Source organism: Elephas maximus, chromosome 9 (genome assembly GCF_024166365.1).
Source record: "Elephas maximus indicus isolate mEleMax1 chromosome 9, mEleMax1 primary haplotype, whole genome shotgun sequence".
Taxonomy (NCBI): domain Eukaryota; kingdom Metazoa; phylum Chordata; class Mammalia; order Proboscidea; family Elephantidae; genus Elephas; species Elephas maximus.
In genome coordinates, this window is record NC_064827.1 from 44,363,862 (window position 1) to 44,387,281 (window position 23,420).

A 23,420-nucleotide genomic window follows, 5' to 3' on the forward strand; every position below is an offset into this window, starting at 1 on the left:
GCCTTGATGATTGGAGATATCACTGGAATATTCAAATGGACATGTCCAGCAAGTTATTGAATATGTATTTCTCTCTCCCTCTTTTCTCAGTCTCCTTATGAAAATGTAAATTTCTAATTAATTTAGTGCCCAGCTCTCTAAAGATTTGTGTCATGTCTATTCAATACCTGTTGCTTCGTCTTGAGCCCTTTCCCTTTCACTGACTCTTTGGCTCTCCTAACTTATGAAACCAGCCTCTAACAATAGAACTACAGAGTCCTATTCATATATAACTCTTAAAAATGTACCCCTAGAATTTTTAGAGTAATAACAATACTTTACATTTCTATAAAAAATTACTAGTTTATAGAGCACATTCACACACTATTTTAAGTAGGCTACTACTCAAATCTGTAGCAAGAGGTATACTGTGTCTCCCAACCTCTAGATCCTTTTTTTTACCGAATGACTCCCTATAAAATAACCTGGTCCAGGCACAGGAATGCTCACTAGATAATGGTTATATTCCCATATATTTTATTTTCGGCACCCCTAGATTCTCCCATATAGCTCAGGGAAGTTGTACAGGCAGTCACTGGGTTCTCAGGAATGCTAGAATTAAGGAGTGGAGGAAGGTACACATCCAGTCTTTTCAGACTTGTCAAAGGCTACTCTCCCATTTTGATCATAGGTGTAGCCTCTTTTGTGGAATTTTTAAGTATTAATCAACAAGTTATCACTTGACAATAAAAAAATTTTATTTTTACTAAATATTTGGTATGTGTCAGGCAAAATTTTAACTACTTTATAGTATTAATTCATTTACTGTGGTAGGTATTATTGTCATCCCCATTTTACAGGGAATAGAGTCAGGGAGGAAACCCAGATGGCATAGTGGTTAAGAGCTATGGCTGCTAACCAAAAAGGATGGTAGTTCAGATCTGCCAGGTGCTCCTTGGAAACTCTATGGGGCAGTTCTATTCTGTCCTATAGGGTCACTGTGAGTCAGAATCGACTCAACAGCAACAGATTTTTTTGTTGTTGTTTAGAGGCAGGGAAGAACTAGGTGATTGGCCCAGGATCACACAACATACCAACAGATATTACATGATTTTCACGGATTGAATTAAGTCCCCCCAAAAATGTGTGTATCACAATTGGACTAAACCAAAAGCAAAGAAGTTTCCTGAATAAACTGAATGCTTCAAAGGCCAGCGTAGCAGGGGCAGGGGTCTGGGGACCAGGGTTTCAGGGGACATCTAAGTCCATTGACATAATAAAATCTATTGAGAAAACATTCTGCATCCCACTTTGAAGAGTGGCATCTGGGGTCTTAAACGCTAGCAAGCAGCCATCTAAGGTGCATCAATTGGTCTCAACCCACCTGGATCAAAGGAGAATGAAGAACGCCAAGGACACAAGGTGATTATGAGCCCAAGAGACAGAAAGGGCCACATGAACTAGAGACTACATCATGCTGAGACCAGAAGAACTACAACCGGCTACAACCGATGACTGCCCTGACAGGGAACACGACAGAGAACCCCTGAGGGAGCAGGAGAGCAGTGGGATGCAGACCCCAAATTCTCATAAGACCAGACTTAATGGTCTGACTGCGACTGGAAGGACCCCAGTGGTCATGGCCCCCAGACCTTCTGTTGGCACAGGACAGGAACCATTCCCAAAGCCATCTCTTCAGACATGGATTGGACTGGACAATGGGGTTGGAGAGGGATGCTGGTGAGGAGTGAGCTTCTTGGATCAGGTGGACACTTGAGACTATGTTTGCATCTCCTGCCTGGAGGGGAGATGAGAGTGTGGAGAGGGTTAGAAGCTGGCGAAAAGGACACGAAAAGAGAGAGTGGAAGGAGAGAGCAGGCTGTCTCATTAGGGGGAGAGTAATTGGGAGTATGTAGCAAGGTGTATATGGATTTTGTGTGAGAGACTGACTTGATTTGTAAACTTTCACTTAAAGCGCAATAAAAATCATTTTTTAAAAAAATGTGTGTATCAGTTTGGCTGGACCATGATTCCGCGTATTGCCTGATTTTCCTATATGTTGTAAATCCTGCCTCTATGATGTTAATAAGGGAGGATGGGCGGCAGTTGTGTTAGTGAGGCAGGACTCAGTCTACAAGATTGGATTGTGTCTTGAGGCAATCTCTTGAGATATAAAAGAGAGAAGTGAGCAAAGAGATGGGAAGACCTCATACCACCAAGAATGCAGTGCTGGAGCAGAGCATGTCCTTTGGACCCTGGGTCCCTGTGCAGAGAAGCTCCTAGCCTGGGGGAAGATTGATGAAAAGGCTGACAGAGAGAAGCCCTAGCCTGGAGCTGAGGCCCTGAATTTGGACTTTTAGCCTACTTTATTGTGAGGAAATAAATTTCTCCTTGTTAAAGCCATCGACTTGTGGTATTTCTATTATAGCAGCACTAGATGACCGAGACACTCATCTAGTAACTAAGTTTATTATATTCAAACAATTTTGTTATACTTGTTAGGTGCTGTCAAGTCTGTTCTGACTCATAGCAACAATAGAAGAACATGCTGCCCAGTCCTGTGCCATCCTCACAAAACAGTTTTACTGGTATACAGTCTAAATCATTACTTGTTACTGATTTTTTCAAACTCCTGATTGGCATATGTTGTACTTCCTCAATCCATGGATTCATGTTTTCTATCACTTCTGGAAAATTATCTGCCATTATCTCTTCAAAGGGATCTAGGTGGCATAAACAACTTATATTCAACTGTTAACCTAAAGGTTGACAGTTCAAACCCACCCACCAGTACCTGGGAATATAGCCCTGGCAATCTGCTTCCATTAAGATTACAGCCAAGAAAACCCTATAGAGAAGTTCTACTCTGTAACACATGGGGTCATCATGAGCCAGAATCAACTTGATGGCAACTAACAACAACATCTCTTCAAATATTTTCTCTCCTTTATTCTCTTTGCTCTTACTCTGGGACTCTCATCAGGAGTATGTTAGGTCTTCTCATTCCATCTTATCTCTTTTGTTTGTTTCCTTTTCTTTCTGTGTTATGTTCTGTGTAATTCCTTCAGATCTGTCTTCCGGTTCACTAATTCTCACTTCAACTTTGCCTAAACTACTAATGAAGTCATCCTTGAATTTTTTTTTCAATAATTATGTCTCTAATTTCTGAAAGTTCTGTTTGGCTTTTTTCAGATCTGTCAGGTCGTTTTCTGATAAATTTTTGCTACTCGCATATCTTACAGATTCTGTTCTTTATTTAAAACATTTCACATATAGCTATTTTGTATTCTATATCTGACACTTTTTTTATAATTTTTATTGTTCTTTAAGTGAAAGTTTACAAATCAAGTCACTCTCTCACACAAAAACCCATATACACCTTGCTACATACTCCCAATTACTCTCCCCCTTTTAATGAGACAGCCCACTCTCTCCCTTCACTCTCTCTTTTCGTGTCCATTTCCCCAGCTTCTAACCCCCTCCACCCTCTCACCTCCCCTCCAGGCAGGAGATGCAAACATAGTCTCAAGTATCCACCTGATCCAAGAAGCTCACTCCTCACCAGCATCCCTCTCCAACCCCATTGTCCAGTCCAATCCATGTCTGAAGAGTTGGCTTCGGGAATGGTTCCTGTCCTGGGCCAACAGAAGATCTGGGGGGATGACCACCGGGGTCCTTCCAGTCACAGTCAGACCATTAAGTCTGGTCTTATGAGAATTTGGGGTCTGCATCCCACTGCTCTCCTGCTCCCTTGGGGGTTCTCTGTTGTGTTCCCTGTCAGGGCAATCATCAGTTGTAGCCGGGCACCATCTAGTTCTTCTGGTCTCAGGATGATGTAGTCTCTGGTTCATGTGGCCCTTACTGTCTCTTGGGCTGGTAATCACCTTGTGTCTTTGGTGTTCTTCATGCTCCTTTGATCCAGGTGGGTTGAGACCAGTTGATGCATCTTAGATTAGATGGCTGCTTGCTGGCGTTTAAGACCCCAGATGCCACTCTTCAGAGTGGGATGCAGAATGTTTTCTTAATAGATTTTATTATGCCAATTGCCTTAGATGTCCCCAGAAACCCTGGTCCCCAGACCCCTGCCCCTGCTACGCTGGCCTTTGAAGCATTCAGTTTATTCGGGAAACTTCTTTGCTTTTGGTTTAGTCCAATTATGCTGACCTCCCCTGTACTGTGTGCTGTCTTTCCCTTCACCTAAAGTAGATCTTAGCTACTATCTAATTAGTGAATGCCCGTTTCCCACCCTCCCTCGCCCCCTCTCCGCGTAACCACAAAAGAATGTTTTCTTCTCAGTTTAAACTATTTCTCAATTTCTTATAATAGTGGTCTTATACAATATTTGTCCTTTTGCAACTAACTAATTTCTCTCAGCATAATGCCTTCCAGGTTCTTCCATGTTATGAAATGTTTCACAGATTCCTCACTGTTCTTTATCGATGCGTAGTATTCCATTGTGTGAACATACCATAATTTATTTATCCATTCATCTGTTAATGGACATCTTGGTTGCTTCCATCTTTTTGCTATTGTAAACAGTGCTGCAGTAAACATGGGTGTGTATATATCTGTTTGTGTAAAGGCTCTTATTTCTCTAGGATATATTCCAAGAAGTGGGATTGCTGGATCGTATGGTAGTTCTATTTCTAGCTTTTTTAAGCGCCAAATCGATTTCCAAAGTGGTTGTACCATTTGACATTCCCACCAGCAGTGTATAAGAGTTCCAGTCTCTCCACAGCCTCTCCAACATTTATTATTTTGTGTTTTTTGAATTAATGCCGGCCTTGTTGGAGTGAGATGAAATTTTGATCAGCATTTCTCTAATGGCTAATGATTGTGAACATTTCCTCATATATCTGTAAGCTACCTGAATGTCTTCTTTAGTGAAGTGTCTGTTCATATCTTTTGCCCATTTTTTAATTGGGTTATTTGTCTTTTTGCAGTTGAGTTTTTGTAGTATCATGTAGATTTTAGAGATCAGGCGTTGATCAGAAATGTATATCTGACATTTTTTAATATCTGAAATCCTTGCAGACTAAATCTGTTGTTTGTTTTCTCTGTCATTCACTCATGGTGTCTCCATGAGTATTTGTGATCTTTAATTGTAAACTAATATTTGCTTGTTTTTTAATCTGAGTATCCCATTGAATTAAGTTGGAGGATATCTTCCTCCAGAGATTTGTATCTGCTTCTGCCAAAAGCTGGTGGGGTTGGCGAGGGCACCACCAGCCTTGAATCACTTGATTCAAGTGATTCCTTCAAGAACCCTGACTTAATACAGGAGTCTCAGGTTTATCTCCCTCACCTTTCTAGTGGTGCATGGTTTGTCATCCTGACTGCAGGGATGCTTTGGGAATTGGCGCACAAGGAACCTTGGTCCTCCCCCTTGCTTACTCCACCACTCATGGTTTAATCCCCTTTGGGGCTAGGGAGCTGGAAAGGGAGTAGCCTTGGAGATTTCCCCTACATACTTAAAGCCCTGAGATGTTTTTTAAAGTGTATGCTATACAGGATCTAGAAGGGACCCCTTAATATTTTGTTCACCATAATGCAAGCGACAGAAGTCTCTCTATACAATTTGCCATCCTAGTTTTTTTAATTAACATGTAAGCCTTTTCCATGCCATTAAATGTTCCTTGTAAACATAATTTTTTATGGTTCCATTATATTCCATTGCATGGCTAGACTACAGTTTAATTAGCTGTTTTCTATTGTTGAACATTTGGAATATTTTCCATTTTTGCTGTTACAACCAAGGCTGCTGTGAACGTCTTTGTGGAAATGTGAGGTAAAATAGGGGGGCTAGAGGCATTAAAAAAAAAAAAAGCACAGCTGTTACTCTGGGTAAGAGTTGCAAATTCAAATGCCTTGTAGGAGCCAGGCAAATAATACAAACAAATAAATTGAACAAATGAAGCTGGCCAGGTATAAGAGACCATAAGGAATAGTGGAAGCATGTCAAACTGAAGGGCATATATCCATCTTATGAGAGCAGCTACTTCTCAGCTCCAGCTGATTATTATCATCTAAGAATGAGGGCCCAGTGGGGTCAGTTCTTCTGATTTTTCAAGCAAGACAAGCTGGAAATCCAGATTTTTTTTTTAAAGAAATATCTAAAATTTTTATGATGGCAACTTATTTTTAAAAATTTTAAACAGTTCATGGACCAATACTGTATAAGCCACGTAAAACCTGTTAACACAGTAGATGTGACCATCAGTGTGTCACTTTTCAACCTTTGCTATATGGTATGACTGTGGGAATAAATAGTGGGGAATGTACTGACTGAAGACACAGCTTCTCAGTCATCTTTCCATCCTCATTATGAAAATGGGGAAAAATGAGAGATCAAGGGTTTAAGATCTTACTAGACTTAATGGTCTGACTGAGACTAGAAGGACCCCCATGGTCATGGTCCCCAGACCTTCTGTTGGCCCAGGATAGGAAGCATTCCCAAAGCCAGCTCTTCAGACAGAGATTGGACTGGACAATGGGATGGAGAGGGATGCTGGTGAGGTGTGAACTTCTTGAATCAGGTCGACACTTGAGACTATGTTGGCATCTCCTGTCTGGAGGGGAGATGGGAGGGTAGAAGGGATTAGAAACTGGCAAAACGGTCACGAAAGGAGAGACTGGAAGGAGGGAGTGGGCTGACTCGTTAGGGGGAGAGTAAGTGGGAGTATGTAGTAAGGTGTATATAAGTTTATATGTGAGAGACTGATTTGATTGGTAAACTTTCACTTAAAGCGCAATAAAAATTATTTAAAAAAGAAAAGTAAAGTATACGAACTAGAAAAAAAAAATTTAAACAGTGCATGGACCAATACTGTATAAAAAAAAAAATACTGTATAAGCCATATAAAATCTGTTAACACACTAGATGTGACCATCAGTGTGTCACTTTTTAACCTTTGCTTTATGGCATGACTTGGGAATAAATAGTAGGGAATGTACTGACTGAAGACACAGCTGCTCAGTCATCTTTCCATCCTCATTATGAAAATGAAGAAAAATGAGAGATCAAGGGTTTACGATCTTACTAGACTTAATGGTCTGACTGAGACTAAAAGGACCCCCATGGTCATGGTCCCCAGACCTTCTGTTGGCCCAGGATAGGAAGCATTCCCAAAGCCAGCTCTTCAGACAGAGATTGGACTGGACAATGGGATAGAGAGGGATGCTGGTGAGGAGTGAACTTCTTGAATCAGGTCGACACTTGAGACTATGTTGGCATCTCCTGTCTGGAGGGGAGATGAGAGGGTAGAGGGGGTTAGAGGCTGGCGAAATGGACATGAAAAGAGAGAGTGGAGGGAGGGAGTGGGCTGTCTCATTAGGGAGAAAGCAATTGGGAGTACGTAGCAAGGTGTATATAAGTTTTAGTGTGAGAAACCGACTTGATTTGTAAACTTTCACTTAAAGCACAGTAAAAATTAAAAGAGAGTTTAAGATCTTGGCTTGAAAATTTATTACTAAGCACTCTACTACGCCTCAGATTTTCTTCTCCTCTCCCCCTCCTCCTCCTCCTACCTGCCTGCCTCTTTTCCTAGGCTTGGGTCTAGGTAGCCTGTTGGACTTGCCATTTAGTAGCTTTATCAGACAACATCATTGGTGCCCTACTATGTACCAAGGCCCTGTGTTCAGAATTACTTATAAAGGTATAAGACATAGTCCTACCCTTCAAAAGTGTACTGTCATCGAGAGATACATGACAAAATAAAATGCCCAAGGCTTGGTGCCAAATGAGTTGTACAAACAACTGATATTGAAGAAGTTCAGAAAAAAGACTTCCATGATAGAGAAAAGCTTCCACAGGTGGTAGAATTTGCACTAGATCCTAAAAGAAAGAAATATAGGGGGAAGCAATCTAGATATCTTCCCGGTGGAGTGAGCCAAAACTCAGAATTTGAAACATGGTTGGATAGGTAGGAAGGAAAGTTGAATGCCACATTAAAGAATTTTTACTTTATCCTGTAGGCAGTAGGGAGCCACCGAGGACTTTTTAGTAGTAGAGTGACATACCGAAGGCAGCATTTTAGGGAGATTAATCTTTTGTCAATATATAGGATAAAAAAAAAAACATTGTTGTAGAGTTGATTGCAACTCAAAGCAACCCTATCAGACAGAGTAGAACTGCCCCATAGAGTGTCCAGGGAGCAGCTAGTGAATTCTAACGCCAACCGTTTGGTTAGCAGCTGAGCTCTTAACCACTGTGCCATCAGGGCTCCGATATATAGGATAGAGGAGGAAAGAGCCCTAATGAAAGCAAGAAAACTAGTTAAAAGACTATAATAATTCAGAGGCCGTATAGCAAGTAGTTAAGAACATTGACTTTGGAATCTGGTAGACCTATAGCTGAATCCCAGCACACTTACTGGCTGTGTTACTTTGGATAGATTATTTACTATCCATGAGCCTCAGATTTCTCATCCATAACATAGGGATAACTGGTTTAGAGAATAGTTATATGAACTAAATGAGATAATGTGACTGAAGTGCTTAGCATAATGCTTGGCATATAGTAACCCAAAACCTAAACCTGTGGCCATCAATTCATTTTGACTCATAGCATGTCTATAGGACAGAGTAGAACTGTCCCATAGAGTTTCCAAGGCTGTAATGTTTATGGAAAAAGACTGCCACATCTTTCTCCTGCAGAGCAGGTGGTGGGTTTGAACTGCCAATTTTCCTATTAGCAGTCAAGTGCTTAACTGCTGGGACACCAGGGCTCCATCACCTTATAGTAAAAGCGTAATAAATTATTTTTAGAGTGATCAGTGCCTAAAACATTGGAAGGAAGACCCAGCATGATTTGGTGATTGGCTGAATGTGAGGGGGGAAAAAGAGAGGAATCTGGATGCCTCTTACATTTTCAAGCTTTTTTACTGGTAGTCCTAAGGAGGAACTGATTTGGAATAGAAAAATGCATTTGGCTTTATATGTGTTGAATTTAAGGTAATAGCAAAAAGTATTTACTAGGCTATTGGATATGTGATTCTGGAAGTTCAGGAAGAATTAAGCTTTGGAAATCAACAGCATAGATAATGGAAAGGGCTAAGCACTTCTCAGAAATGGTTGAAAAGGCTTCAGATCTGTACCTTGCTATAAATCTGCATTTAAATATGGGCCAGGTATTGTTTTATTAAACAGTGAAGAAAGAATGATCCAAGAAGTAGAACCATGAGGGTTGGTATTATAGAAGCCAAAGGAAGAAGAGGGTTTCAAGTAGGAGCGGATGGCTAATAGTGTAGACAATTCACATATTGTAAGTTAAAATGTTATAACTGCTTCAGACAGTTCAAGTATTTTAAGGACAGAGAAAGCAGGTTATTGATGACCTAAAGATAATAACTTAAGAATAATAATTAAGGGAGCAGGCAGATTTCTGGTGGCTAAGAAATGGTTAAGGAAAACAGAGAAAGTTAACATAGTCCATTTAAGAATTTTGGTTGACAGGTAGAAGAAGAAAGGGGATTTCTGAGGTCTTTTTTTTTTTTTTTTGGATTGACGTGCCACTGCTTTCTTCCACTTTCTGGGATGCCTGAGACCCTCCAACTCACCCAGTTACAGGGCATTCAAAGACTTCTGCCTCTGTGGAGCTGAGCAACACCATTCAAGCTTCTTTCTCTCCTTTTCTTAATAGCTTTTTTGAGATATAATTCATATACCATACAGTTCACCCATTTAAAGTGTACAATTCAGTTGTTTTTAGTATATTCACAGAGTTGTGCTTCTGTCACCACAGTCTAATTTTCGAATCTTTTCATCATCCTGAAAAGAAAGCCCCCCATATCCATTAATAGTAACTCCCTAATCCCCTTCCCTCCAATCCCTGGCAACCACTAGTCTACTTTCTGTGTCTACAGATTTGCCTATTCTGGACATTTTATATAAATGGAATTATACAATATGTGCCTTTTATGTCTGGTTTCTTTAACTTAGCACACTATTTTCAAGATCTGTCCATATTGTAGCATATATCAGTACTTCATTTCTTTTTATTGCCCAATAATATTTCATTGTATGGATATACCACATTTTCTTTATCCATTCATCAGCTGATGGACATTTGGGTTGTTTCCACTTTTTGGCTATTATGAATAATGATGCTGTTGTGCACATTTGTGTACAAGTTTTCGGTGAACATAAAGTCTTCAGTTCTCTAGGGTATACACCTAAAAGTGGAATTACTGAGTCACATGGTGACTCTCTGTTTAACATTTTGAAGAACTGCCAGACTGTTTTCCAAAGCAGCTGCACCATTTTACATTTCCATCAACAATGTATGAGAGTCCTAATTTCTCCTCATCCTTGTCAACAGTTATTATTAGCTGACATATTTTTTATTATATTTCTCCTAGTGGGTGTGTAAGGAGCCCTGGTGACATAGTGGTTAAGCACTTGGCTGCTACCTGAAAGGTTTGAGGTTCAAACCTACCAGCCACTCCATGGGAGAAAGATGTAGCAGTCTGCTTCCATAAAGCTTTACAGCCTTGGAAACCCTATGGGGCAGTTCTACTCTGTCCTTTGGGGTCACTTTGAGTCAGAATCAACTTGATGCCAATGGATTTAGTGAGTGCAAAGTGGTGTCTCATTGTGGTTTTGACTTGCATTTACCTAATGACTAATATTGTTGAGTACCTTTTCATGTGCTTGTTGGCCATTTAAATGTCTTCTTTGAAGAAATATCTATTCATAGTCTGCTCATTTTTTAATTGGGCTATATGTCTTTTTATTGTTGAGTTGTAATAGTTTTTTATATATTGTGGATAGAATTCCCTTATCAGATATATGATTTTCAAATATTTTCTTCCATCCTGTGGGTTGTCTTCACTATCTTGATGGTATCATTTGAAGCACTAATGTTTTTAGTATTGATAAATCCAAATTATTAACATTTTATTTTGTTGCTTATACTTTCGGTGGCCTGTCTAAGAAGGCTTTGCCTAACCCAAGGTCATGAAGAGTTACTCCTTTGTTTTCTAAGCTTCTTTTTAATAAAACTTTTTCTCATGTGAGCAACAGGGGTCTTCTCTTCCCAGCCTATTGAGTCAGTTATTTACACTCAAGGAACATCTCTTTGTAGTCTGCTTCAGTTCAACAAGACTTTGATTAAACACCTTCTGTTTCCCAAAGGAGTCCCTGGGTGGTGCAATGGTTAACCAACTCAGCTGCTACACAGTAGGTTGGAGATTCAAGTCCACCCAGAGGTGCCTCAGAAGAAAGACCTGGTGATCTTCTTCTAAAAAATCAGCCACTGAAAACCCTACAGAGCACACTTCTACTTTGACATACATGGAATTACCATGAGCCAGAATCAGCTCGAAGGCAGCACACGAAATTAGAAGCCAAGCAACACGAAATTAAAATGATACTGTTTTATATCCTGGATATTGGGGATAAAAAGATAGATTTAGCTTGGACTTTGCAGTCTAGAAGAAACATTAAGGCAGATATGCAAAAAATAATAATAATAACCATGTTAAGTGGCATGATTTACTTAATCAAAACTCTCATGGACTAATGCTATTTTCTGATCAGTATGCAATGAAATGAGAAAAATAATGACAGTATGCTTCCTTTTATAAACTGATGATAGTAGATGATGTAAGTGAATTTTTTTCTTTTAATGATGCTACTCAGCAGTATAAGAGGTTGGAAATCCTATGTTGGTCCCCTAGTTTTTGTGGGATATCTTTCTTGTTCATAAAATCTACAACCTAGAATCACTGGTTCAGAGGGCAAAGAGATCATTTCTGGCTCTGGAACAATCAAGGAAGACTTGGTGCAAGAGTTGATTTGGACCTTACAGGTTTTGGATAATCCTGAATATGACCAAGTGCAACAGACAGGAGAATCTGAATGAACTAAGGCAGCAAAGTAGAAATGAGCTGGTGAAACAAGTTTGAAGGATTGCATGATGGAGTCTGGGAGGTGAAGTTGGGTGGTGAGGGAGTAGACAACCAAGATAAAGGGACTCGAAAGCCAAAATGAGTAGTTTGAACTTGATTCTCTGAGTGATGGGAGGCCTCTAAAAGGAGCAGAAGGAGTCACATGATGCAGATTGATGGTACTTAAGGAGATGGATCTGGTAGTCATGTAAGGTAAATTACAGGTGGACAGATTAGTTAGGAGGCAGTTGAGGTTTATAATGTGTCAGTATTTGTATTTTGTTTCTGGCCAGAAAATAATTTGATCTTTCATCAAAATCCATATAGGCCTTTGACAGTGATGTTTGGGAAGTAGGTGATGATGTGGTCTATAATGTAGTAATCATTAAGGTTTGTATGTCAACTTGGCTGGGCCATGATTCTCAGTGGTCTGGCAGTTATGTAATGATGTGGTTTGGCAGTTATGTAATGATGTAGTCATCTTCCATGATGTGATCTGATGTGACCAGCCACTCAGTTATAAGGGGAGTTTCTTTGGGAGTGTGGCCTGCATCCAATACATATATGGAGGTTCTGGCAAAGCTCACTTGCTTGCTCTGGATACTGTATCTGGCTCATCATCATCTGACCTCCAGTTCTTGGGACTTGAGCCAGCTGCCTGCCATAGTGCCTACCGATTTGGGGATTTGTCAGCCTCCACAGCCTGTGAACCAGCAGCCTGCTGTCTGACCTTCTGATCCTGGGATCATCAGCCCCTGCAGCTACATGAGTCAGGAGGACCCTCCAGCCTGACACCTGACCCACAGACTTCGGACTTGCCAGCCTCTACAACCATGTGAACCATTCCTTGATATAAATATATATCACCAGTGAAATATATATATTGCTTATGTTTTTGCTTTTCTAGAGAACCCAGCCTAAGACAGATGTGGTAAAGTAGCTAAGCACTAAAAGTATAAAAGTGACCGCCTTCCGTAGGCAACTGGAAACATTTCCTAACTACTAGCTCGCCAGGTGCAATACATGGCTTAGCCTCACAGAAATTTCACAGACAAAAGACCTAGAGCTCTCACAATGAGAAGCTCGAATTCCATGTACTTGGTCATGGAGAATGATTTTGCCCTATCCTACAGCCATTTATCCAATCCCGTTTGTGGTCTGTATCAGCAACAGAGAGGAAAGTACAGTGATACCATTTCTGTTCCTTTCACTCTCCCTGAAAGGACTTATACTAGTGTTGGTTAGTTTTATGAACAGCCTTCTTCCCTGCTTCCTGTCCTCATTGTTCCCTGCTTTGTGGGGTCAAGAGGCCACGGTCCCTCCAACAAGCCAGTGTTGAATATAGAGCTTTGGGGTCTTTAGCCACTTCTGCTCTCTCCACAGTTAAACTCATCTTAGCATGGCATCAGTGGGCACATGGGTCTCACAGGGAATAGAAGAAACAATGAGGGGAAAGGGACTACATCTCTTCGAGACCCTGAGAGTTAGCTGCTGTGGTCCTGGCCAGTGTTTTCCACAAGGCTTCTTTCTAGGGGCCTGAAATCCAAGGGCTGGACTGTGGAGTCCACATAGTAGTTGACACTGGGAGGAGCCTCAGGCAGTGTTAGTTCTTGGGGGCTATCTTAATTATCTAATGCTGCTATAACAGAAATACCACAAGTGGATGGCTTTAACAAAGAGAAATTTTTTCTCTCACAGCCTAGGAGGCTAGAAGTGTGAATTCAGGGTGCCAGCTCCATGGGAAGCCTCTCTCTGTCAGCTCTGTGGGAAGGTCCTTGTCATTAATCTTTCCCTGATCTAGAAGATTCTCAACACAGGAACCCTGGATCCAAAGGATGCACTCTGCTCCTTGCACTGCTTTTTTGGTGGTATGAGGTCCCCCGTCTCTCTACTCACTGCTTTCATATCTCGAAAGAGGTTGATTTAAGACACAACCTAATCTTGTAGATTGAGTCCTGCCTCATTAACATAACTGCCTCTAATCCTGCCTCATTAACATGATAGAGGTAGGATTTACAACACAGGAAAATCATATCAGATGGCAAAATGGTGAACAATCACACAATACTGGGAATCATGGCCTAGCCAAGTTGACACATATTTTTAGGGGCCACAATTGAATCTGTGACAGGAGCCAAGCCTAGCTTGAGATGATCTCTGTGTTGAAGGGTGACATCAGGGAGCAGTGGCATGAAGTGGACAGGGACAGTGCTGTTACTTGCTGTACAATACAACTGGCTTCTGCTCTGGCTGTGGCTTCTCCACTGTTTACTTATTACTACAGAATTGGCCTAGAACCTGGGAAGAATGGTGTGAGGAAGAGGCAGAGGGCTCAGTAGGCTTTCCAGGATGGCTGAGATTTTTCTCTAGCCTAGGAGAAACCACTCCCTTTCCTTACCCCTCCTTTCCCTAGGAAGATAGACTTCCTGGCCTCTCAGACTGGCTAAAGGGACTGTGCCTTTCCACAGTTTCACCTGGACTCCATTCAGCACTGACCAATAATTGATTTATGTGAGCGGGCAGGTTCTGCTACAGTTACAGCTAGCAGACCCTCTGAAGATTCAGACTTCTTGGATCTGTTAGGACTTGGACCCTGTGTTAGGAACGGGGCTTGCAGCCAGTGTGGTCCTAAGACTCACTGCCACCTTGTATACAGAAGACTGCCTATGGCCCAGTCTCTCTTTTTTTCTGAGACATACCCGCTTCCCTGAGGAGGCACACCCTGGGAAGCCTAGCCCTTAGTTGGGCATCCACAAGGACTAGCTTGGTGTCCTGCAGGTAGAGTGATGACTGGCCCCTGCAGCCTCCCTTTAGGGCTTCAGGAACCCCCTCCCAGGTTGGCTGCTCCACCCTGAGGCTAGTCTGGAATCCTATTGAGAGGAAAAAAATGGGAAAACAAGGAGTCATTCAGAGCGGGTGAGTAGAGGAGGGCGAGGTTTCTGGCTAAGATCTAAAAGGAGGGGCTTAAGAAAGGAAGGAAGCTCTAAGCCTCTGCCCAGACTTTCTTTCTCCCTGAGATTCTCAAAGATGAGAGGAGCTAGGCCCAGCGCTACCTGTTTTCCCTCTGCTGCTTTGAGAGTTCCCCATTTTCCAGCTCTGACTGCCTTCTGTGGCTGACTCCTTTCTCTACCCTCCCCCTTCCCTAGGCTAAAGGGCCCGCAGGGACTGGCAGGGAGGGAGGCTGAGAGTCTGTACTGTGGGCATGCCGGCTCTTTTCCCTTCCCCCTTCCCTTAGCAGCAACGTCACCGCAGCACAAGCGGCAGTGGCAAGGATACTGGGGCTGGGATTGCGCAGCCTCCCTGCATCAGCAACAATGCCATTGTATTAGCAGAAATCAGATCTTAGGAAATCAGCCCAGTTGCCCCTGTGTGGTCCTGTGGAACAGTGCCTCAGCTGGAACTGTCAAGGTAGAGCTCGTAGGAGTGCAAAAAGAAACCGAAGCCTCCAGGTACAGCTCAAGGCTCCTTACAGAGGTATGGCTCAGCAGAGCTGGGGGGAGGGGAAGGGCAGAAACGCCAGAATAACTGGTCAGCACATTTGGGCCCTGGTTTATGATGGTTGGCTTTGTCTTTCGGAGACAGAAAGAGAGAGAAAGGGAACTTTAGACATGCTGTGGTGCAGAGAGGGGGACAAGCAGAGGCTTGGGCTTCATGCGCTTTTGTCAAGAAGCTGAAGGTCCCTCCCTCCTTTCTCCAGAACCCTTGTTCTTGTTTTGGTTTAAAGATCCGTGCTGGGCATCTCTAATGAAGCTGATATATAGTGTGGGTCAGCGTGGAAGGGGTCACATTAAGAGACAAAGGCTTAATTGGAGAGGACAGTCCTAAAGCTGCTATAAGTTTATGATGGAAAACATGCAGGGGTCCACACAGCTTTTAAGAGGAGGGGCTGGCAAGAATCAAGCCCATCCTTTCTCTCCACACAGGCACGTAGACATACATACCATATCTTGTGGTGCTATATAAAGGTTGCAGGAAAGGATGGAGTAAGAAAAATGTTGACCAAGTGGTGCCACAGTATTTAGCAGTGAAGAAGGTCATCATAATGCCTAGGGCACCTGACTTATTATAATTAGTCTTCTTATACAGACTTAGATTATTGGCAGAAAAAAACCTGAGCTTAAACTAATATTTCTGAATTCCTCTGACTGTCCTCTTCCCTTTAGTCCTATCTGAGAGAGGACCCAGACAGGAAAGATTATCAGTCCTATAGATGCTCCTTATCAGGACCTCAGGTCAAGGTAAGATTGCTCCATCCTCATTTAAAAAAAAAAGGAGGCCAAAAAAGAGAGAAAGGGTTGTATCGCTGGCAGAAAGACACCAATGACCAATGACAGGGGGAAAACCTTTCTTCCTGAGTTTAGAACATTTTCCTGTCCAGAGTTTCCCTTTTGCTGAGCGGGGAAAAAAGAGTTCCTTAAATTCCCATTTCCACTAACCACACTGGTGGAAGATTCAAAAACATATGATAATAAAAGGCAGTATGTAGTTCCACGTTGTGCAAATATGTGGTTGGGGAATACGCTGGGAAGTTGTGACAGAGTATTAGTTCCCAGGAAACATCTAGGAATGTAAACACCGAAGCAGGGAAAAGGGGCTTGGGGTCTGTGAATAGAACAGAAAAATGAGCCTGGGAACTGGGGCAGAAGATGGGATTGAAGAGTGTTCTTAGAGCATGGGGACGGTAGTATGATAGGGACTGTAGATTCAGAGAATAGAGTGGTGGGTAGATAGAAACTATGTAAGTGGAGGCCTACCCAGGAAAGATAGGAAGCAGCTGCTCTGGTAGCAGGGTAAATGCAGGGACTTTAGGAAAAGGGTGTGGCCCTGACTGTTTTCTTTTGGGAGGCAGTTATTGTGGTAAAAAGAGTTAAAATTGGGCAGCTCTGGCTTTGAATCCCATCTCAGCTGTAAAATTGTGGGCAAACTACTTATATACGCTAAGCTTCATTTTCTCATCTGTAAAATGGGGTGATTATGTCTACTTTAAAGGTTTATAGTGGAATTAGACGTAGAATATGTAGATCAAGGAGCCCTGCTGGTACAGAGGAGCCATGATGGTGCAGTGGTTAAACACTCAGCTGCTAACCTAAAGGTCAAAGGTTTGAACCCACCAGCCACTCCAAGGGAGAAACGAGGCAGTGTACAGATTACAGCCTTGGAAACCCTATGGGGCAGTTCTGCTCTGTCCTATAGGGTCGCTATAGGATCAGAATCAACTCAGTGGCTACGGGTATGTGTAAATCTTCTGGCATGTAAGTACTCCATAAATGATCATTAATGAGTGCTGTTATTACGATAGGTCAAGAGACATCCATTTTGGACTAGGGCCAGGAAAAGGGCTCTCATAGAAAGCCTTCTCTGGTTCTTGGAGAGCTAAACTTCATAACTTTACACTGACTGAGCCTCCCCACTCCACAATCTATCTGGTAGGCATAGCTAGAGAGTCCATCCTCTGAAAGAGCTTTCCTCCACTTCTCATTCTGGATCCCCCATTTCTTCCTCGTCTTCATCTCCCATGTCTCTCCATTTAATCGTGGTAGAAAATAGTCTGAAATGAGCTCTTCCACCTCAGTGTTTTCTTATCTTTCTTTGAGCTTATGAGCCACAGCATTAATCTGTCTTGATATAGAACAAGTCACTCCCGGGAGAAAGTCTGAGCTGTGCTTTCACTGAAGCCTGGTGGCACAGCGGTTAAGAGCTATGGCTGCTAACCAAAAGGTTGGTAGTTTGAATCCACCAGCCGCTCCTTGGAAATCCTAAGGGGCAGTTCTGTTCTGTCCTATAGGGTCACTATGAGTCAGAATCGACTCAATGGCAATGGGTTTTTTGTTTGTTTGTTTATTTTTATGCTTTCACTAAATGTTCTCTGTGGTGTTTGAAATCAAGCTGCGTGCAATATACTCTCATTACATTCTTAACTGGTCAAAAAAAAGATAAAAAATTAGAATTCCTGAGTCCCATCTTAACTCTGTCATTTATTCACTGAGTGATCTTGGGCAAGCCATTTCATTTTTCTAGGTGTCGATTTTCTTATTTTGCTAAATTAAGGTGGTTCTGCCTGCTTTGGTGAATTGCTATGAGGATCAATGAGATAACAGACAAAAAAAATACTTTGTAAAAAATATGAAGGTATCAGGAGCAAGGCATAAATACAAAACTTCATGAGATGCCTGCAGAACATCCCTTTAGTTGACTGAATTAGAATTGTCTGTGACGGAACTATTGGCGGGCATTTCCCTTAGATGTGTGGAGATCAGGTAGGAATAAGACCTCTTCTGAGATACAAAAATATGAAAGGAAAGGAAATCAATTCGTGGAAGAGCTTTACACTTAAATTGGACTTTATCAAAATTTAAATCCTCTAGTCATTAAAACCCCTTTTAAGAGAACGAATGGGCAAGCCACAGACTGGGAGAAAATACTTGCAATACATATATCTAACAAAGGACTTGTATCCAGAATATATAAAGAACTCCTACAACTAAATAATAAAAAGACAAACAACCCAATTTGTAAAATAGAGATCAACAAAAAACTGAGTGGGTATTGTGTTCCAAGGACTGTCTTCTAAGTAAGTGAAGGCTAGATAGGAGTTGTCTGTAATGGGCTTTAGGAACATAGAGTTGACTGTGTCACAGTTTCTGACCTCAAAGAACTGCATTCTAGTCTGGGAGATGAGATATATAAACATAACATTATAAAACAACTGTGGGTGCCCTTCAGCCAAAGGCTGCTTCTTTACCTCTCATGTCCATTGGTTCTTCATCCTTGGTTTAGAGGATCAGCATTCCAAACTGTCTGTGTCACTGTTTTTCCATATGCATGCATATATATTCCAGTAACGGTTTCATAGATCAGAATCATAAATTCTTATGTGTGTATATTTGTGAATGTCTCTTGAAAATGGTGATCCAAAAAGGGGAAAAAAAGTAGTACCAATTGAAGATCAAGTGATGACCCATAGATACTCCTGAAATTAGTGTTAGATGATATTACATCCTCTCCTACTTGAATCCTTTTTGTGAGCATCTTTCCAAGTCAATAATCATATTAACACAACTGGTTTTCAATTTTTTTTAATTCTGCTTTAAGTGGGAAACCCTGGTGGCATAGTGGTTAAGTGCTTCGACTGCTAACCAAAGGGTCGGCAGTTCAAATCCACCAGGCGCTCCTTGGAAACTCTATGGGGCAGTTCTACTCTGTCCTACAGGGTCGCTATGAGTCAGAATCAACTCGACGGCACTGGGTTTGGTTTGGTTTTTGGGTGCTATAAGTGAAAGCTTACAGCTCAAGTTAGCTTCTCATACAAAAATTTATACACACATTGTTATGTGACCCTAGTTGCTATCCCTATAATGTGACTGTACATTCCTTCTTTCCACCCTGGATTTCCCGTGTCCATTCAGCCAGCTCCTTTCCCTTTCTGCCTTCTCACCTCGCCTCCTGAGCTGCCCGTTTAGTCTCATGTATCTACTTGAACTAAAAAGCACACTCTTCATGAGTATCATTTTATGTCCTATAGTCCAGCCTAATCTTTGTCTGAAGAGTTGGCTTCGGGAATGATTTTAGTTCTGGCTTAACAGAGAGTCCGGGAGCCATGTCTCCTGGGGTTTCTCCAGTCTCAGTCAGTCCATTAAGTCTGGTCTTTTTACTAGAATTTGAGTTCTGCACCCCACTTTTCTCCTGCTCTGTCAGGGACTTTCTGTTGTGTTTCCTGTCAGGGCAGCCATTGGTGGTGGCCAGGCACCATTTAGTTGTTTTGGTCTCAGGCTGATGGAGTCTCTGGTTTATGTGGTCTTTTTTGTTTCTTGGCTAATATTTTCCTTGTGGCTTTGGTGTTCTTCATTCTCCTTTACTCCAGGTGGTTTGGGACCAATTGATGTATCTCAGATGGCTGCTTGTAAGCTTTTAAGACCCCAGACTCAACTCACCAAAGTGGGATGCTGAACGTTTTCTTAATAAACTTTGTTATGCCAGTTGACCTAGATGTCCCCTGAAACCATAGTCCCCATATCCCTGCCCCTGTTACTCTGTCCCTCGAAGTGTTTGGTTGTATTCAGGAAGCTTCTTAGCTTTTGGTTTAGTCCAGTTGTGCTGACTTCTAACACAAAACTTTTTAATGATACTCTGTTGGTTGACCAATAAATAAAATAACAGTCTGATTATTGGAATTTTAGGGTGTTACCAGCTTTCCACTTTCTGCTATCCTTGTAGCATCTTTATTTGAGCCCATAGTTTTCTTGGTTAAAGAGGTGAAGAGATGGGAAGAAAGAGTGAAGGGAAAATTATCTCATGTACCTTGAAGCAAAACTTCTTGAAAATCCCTTATCCCTCTCCACAGAATCCCACGCTTAAATGCAGCTGCTCCTGTCTTTTCTCTTTCTCACCTTGTCTCTGCAAATACCTAATTCTCTCCACTGCGCAAAACTGGATCTCTTCCTCACCCCTCTTTCCTCTTCCCATAAACCGTAATCCTTTTTTCTTCCTGTTTAAAAAAATTTTTTTAATAACACTTTTATTGAGATAAAATTCGCATGCCATAAAATTCACCCTTTTAAAGTGTGTAAGTCCATAGTTTTATTATATTCAGAATTGTGTAACCATTATCATTGTCTGATTTGAGAACATTTTTATCACCTCATACCCATTAGCAGTAACTCCCTATTTATTCAGGCCCCCAGCCCCCTGACAACTTTCTGTTTCTATGGAATTGCCTATTCTGGACATTTCATATAAATGGACTCATACAGTATTACACAAAAAAAAATCTTTTGTGACTGGCTTCCTCCACTTAGCATAATCTTTCTTAGGTTCAGTCATGTTGTAGTATGTATCATTACTTCTACATTTTTATTGCTGAATAATATTCCATAGTTTCAATATTATATGTTTTGTTTATTCATTTAGTAGTTGGTGGACATTTGGGTTGCATACGCTTTTTGGCTACTTGTAAATATTGCTGCTATGAACATTCCTATACAAGTTTTGCTTGGACATGTGTTTTCATTTCTCTTGAGTATACACCCAGGAGTGGAATTGCTGGGTCATACAGTAACTCTATGTTTAACATTTTGAGAAACTGCCAGACTGTTTTCCAGAGTAGCTATACCTTTTACAATCCCACCAGCAATGTATGATGACTCCAGTTTCTCCATATCCTCACCAATACCTGTTGTTATCTGATGTTTTGGTTCTAGCTATCCTAGTGGGTGTGAAGTTTCTCATTGTGGTTTTGATCTGCATTTTGCTGATGACTAATAATATTGAGCATCTTCTCATATGCTTTTTGCCATTTGTATATCTTTTTTGGAGAAATATCTGTTCAAATCCTGTGCCCATTTTTTAATTCAGTTATTTGTCTTTTTATTATTGAGTTGTGAGTTTTATTTATATATTCTGGATAGAAGTCCTTTATCAGATATATGATTTGCAAATCTTTTCTCCCATGATAGGGGTCGTCTTTTCCCTTTCTTGATCTTATCCTTTGAAGTACAAAAGTTTTTAATTTAGATGATGTCTAATTTATCTATTTTTTCTTTTGTCGCTGTGCTTTTGGTGTCGTAGCTAAGAAACCATTGCCTAATCCAAGATCACAAAGATTTACTCCTATGTTTTTTTCTTTAACCCTTAATCTTGTAGCTCCATTTAGCCTCTCTAGTGTTCTGCCTCTCTCCATCTCCACCCATTACTCCAGTCAACACACTAAGTCTTAGAAATCCAGTAAAGGAGCCTCCCTCTCAGAAAGAGGAGGAGGAAGAAAGATTGTTCCTGTTTGCTTTTTTAATTTAATGTAAATAATTTTGTTTTAATACTTTGTCCCTCACACATGTATTTAATTAGCCATTTTAATTTTTTCTTTTATGTATTGTCCATGTCCTTGAGCATATGTGACTTGCTTAGCTATTTATGTTAATAGCTATGATCCTATGTTCTAAATGAGTTAAATTTTAAGAAATTGGGATATCGAGGGCTCAACTAAATGATGGATAAGAGAAAGGTAATATGGAATTTGGAAACCCTGGTGGTGTAGTGGTTAACTGCTACAACTGCTAACCAAAGGATCGGCAGTTCAAATCCACCAGGCGCTCCTTGGAAACTCTGTGGGGCAGTTCTACTCTGTCCTATAGGGTCGCTATGAGTTGGAATCAACTCGATGGCTCTGGGTTTGGTTTGGTTTTTAATATGGAATTTAAGCTCAGGGTGGGTGTAAGGGAAATGACAGGAATAAAAAGGGAAGGAAGATAAATGAATTAATTAGGAGAAATTAGTAGATGTGAGAGTCTAAGGGAGTGAAGACTGTTGGAACCTGAGCTTGGAAGCACAGGAGACTAGAACTTGAGGAGGCCATTCTGCCACAAACTAGCCAAGAGACCAGAGAGGCTAAAATGGTCTCTGTATCCTTGGGGCTAGGAGACCTTGAAAAAGAGAGAACTTTAGCCTATCAGAGGTAAAACTGGGAAGAGAAGACTATTTCTAGAGGATCCCAGTAGTAAAGGCTCTAGGCCAGAACTGGGCAGATTTGGGTACCTCAGTGTTAAGAGGGTGGAAACCCCAGGTTCTTGCTCAGCATGACTCGTATTAACCAATAAATGAGAGACTGAGGTGGGAGAACAGGAAAGCCACCTTTATTTGGTTGCGCAAAGAAAAGGAGTTAGTCGGAGATGCTGCTGCCAAGACTGCTCCCCACAGGTGAGGAGACAAGTTTCTTTTAAAGGGGTTTACAGATAGGGGGTTCATACAGGTTACATCAGCAACATCCTTAATCCTTTTACGCAGGTGCAATGGGGTTTACATATAACCTCCAAGAAAAGGCAGGACTCAAATGCAAAGCTAGTGGGGAGGAGGCCTAGCAAAGGAAACAGGATTTTTTTTTTCTTACAAATATTCTTTTTATTTTGTTTTGTTTTAATTTTTTATTGTGCTTTAGATGAAGGTTTACTGAACAAACTAGTTTCTCATTAAACAGTCAGTACACACATTGTTCTATGACACTGGTTAACAACCAGTGTCAACACTCACCCTTCTCAACCTTGGGTTCCCTATTATCAGCTATCCTAGGAAACAGGATTTTTAATGCAGCACTGTGGGGGAGAAGCCAAACAAAGGAAACAGGATTTTTAATGCAACACTGTGAGCTCTGCCTCATCAGGAGGTCTATATCCTGAGCCAGATAAATAGTAAGCATGTATTATGCCTCTCATGTTTGCCAGGCTTTATATGATGTTATGCTAGAGTGATACAAAAGAGATAAAAATAGACCCCCACATCCATTGAGTAGGATGAGGTTGACATCAGCCATACTATCAGTCATCCTTCATTCAAGAAGCTCTAGTGTAGTAATGGAGATAGTAACAATACTTAGCTCACAGCCAATCAGAGAGGAACATATATTCTGGGGCTCAGAGGAGGAGAAAGGGGGTCAGAGGTGCCAGTCACTTGGTCAAGTGATAATAGTATATTTAAAAATACTTTTCTTGAAAAATTATAGCTTATTGCTTTGAGGACATGATATACTACTCATGATTTTTCTTTAGTCTATAAACCTGTGTGCTA

At 41.3% G+C, this 23,420-nt stretch overlaps 1 protein-coding gene across 10 annotated transcripts in view; it reads left to right on the forward strand.

Moving 5' to 3' along the window:
* Nucleotides 1-23,420, forward strand: part of RUSC2 (RUN and SH3 domain containing 2) — a 71,506-nt gene that overhangs the window by 33,713 nt on the left and 14,373 nt on the right. Inside the window, exon 1 of one of the 10 annotated variants that reach the window (XM_049896508.1) lies at nucleotides 3,579-15,341. The exons of the other annotated variants lie outside the window; for them this stretch is intronic. The gene's annotated coding sequence lies outside the window, so the exon portion shown is untranslated. Of the gene's footprint in view, nucleotides 1-3,578; nucleotides 15,342-23,420 lie in introns of those variants that run through there. 10 annotated transcript variants of the gene reach the window in all.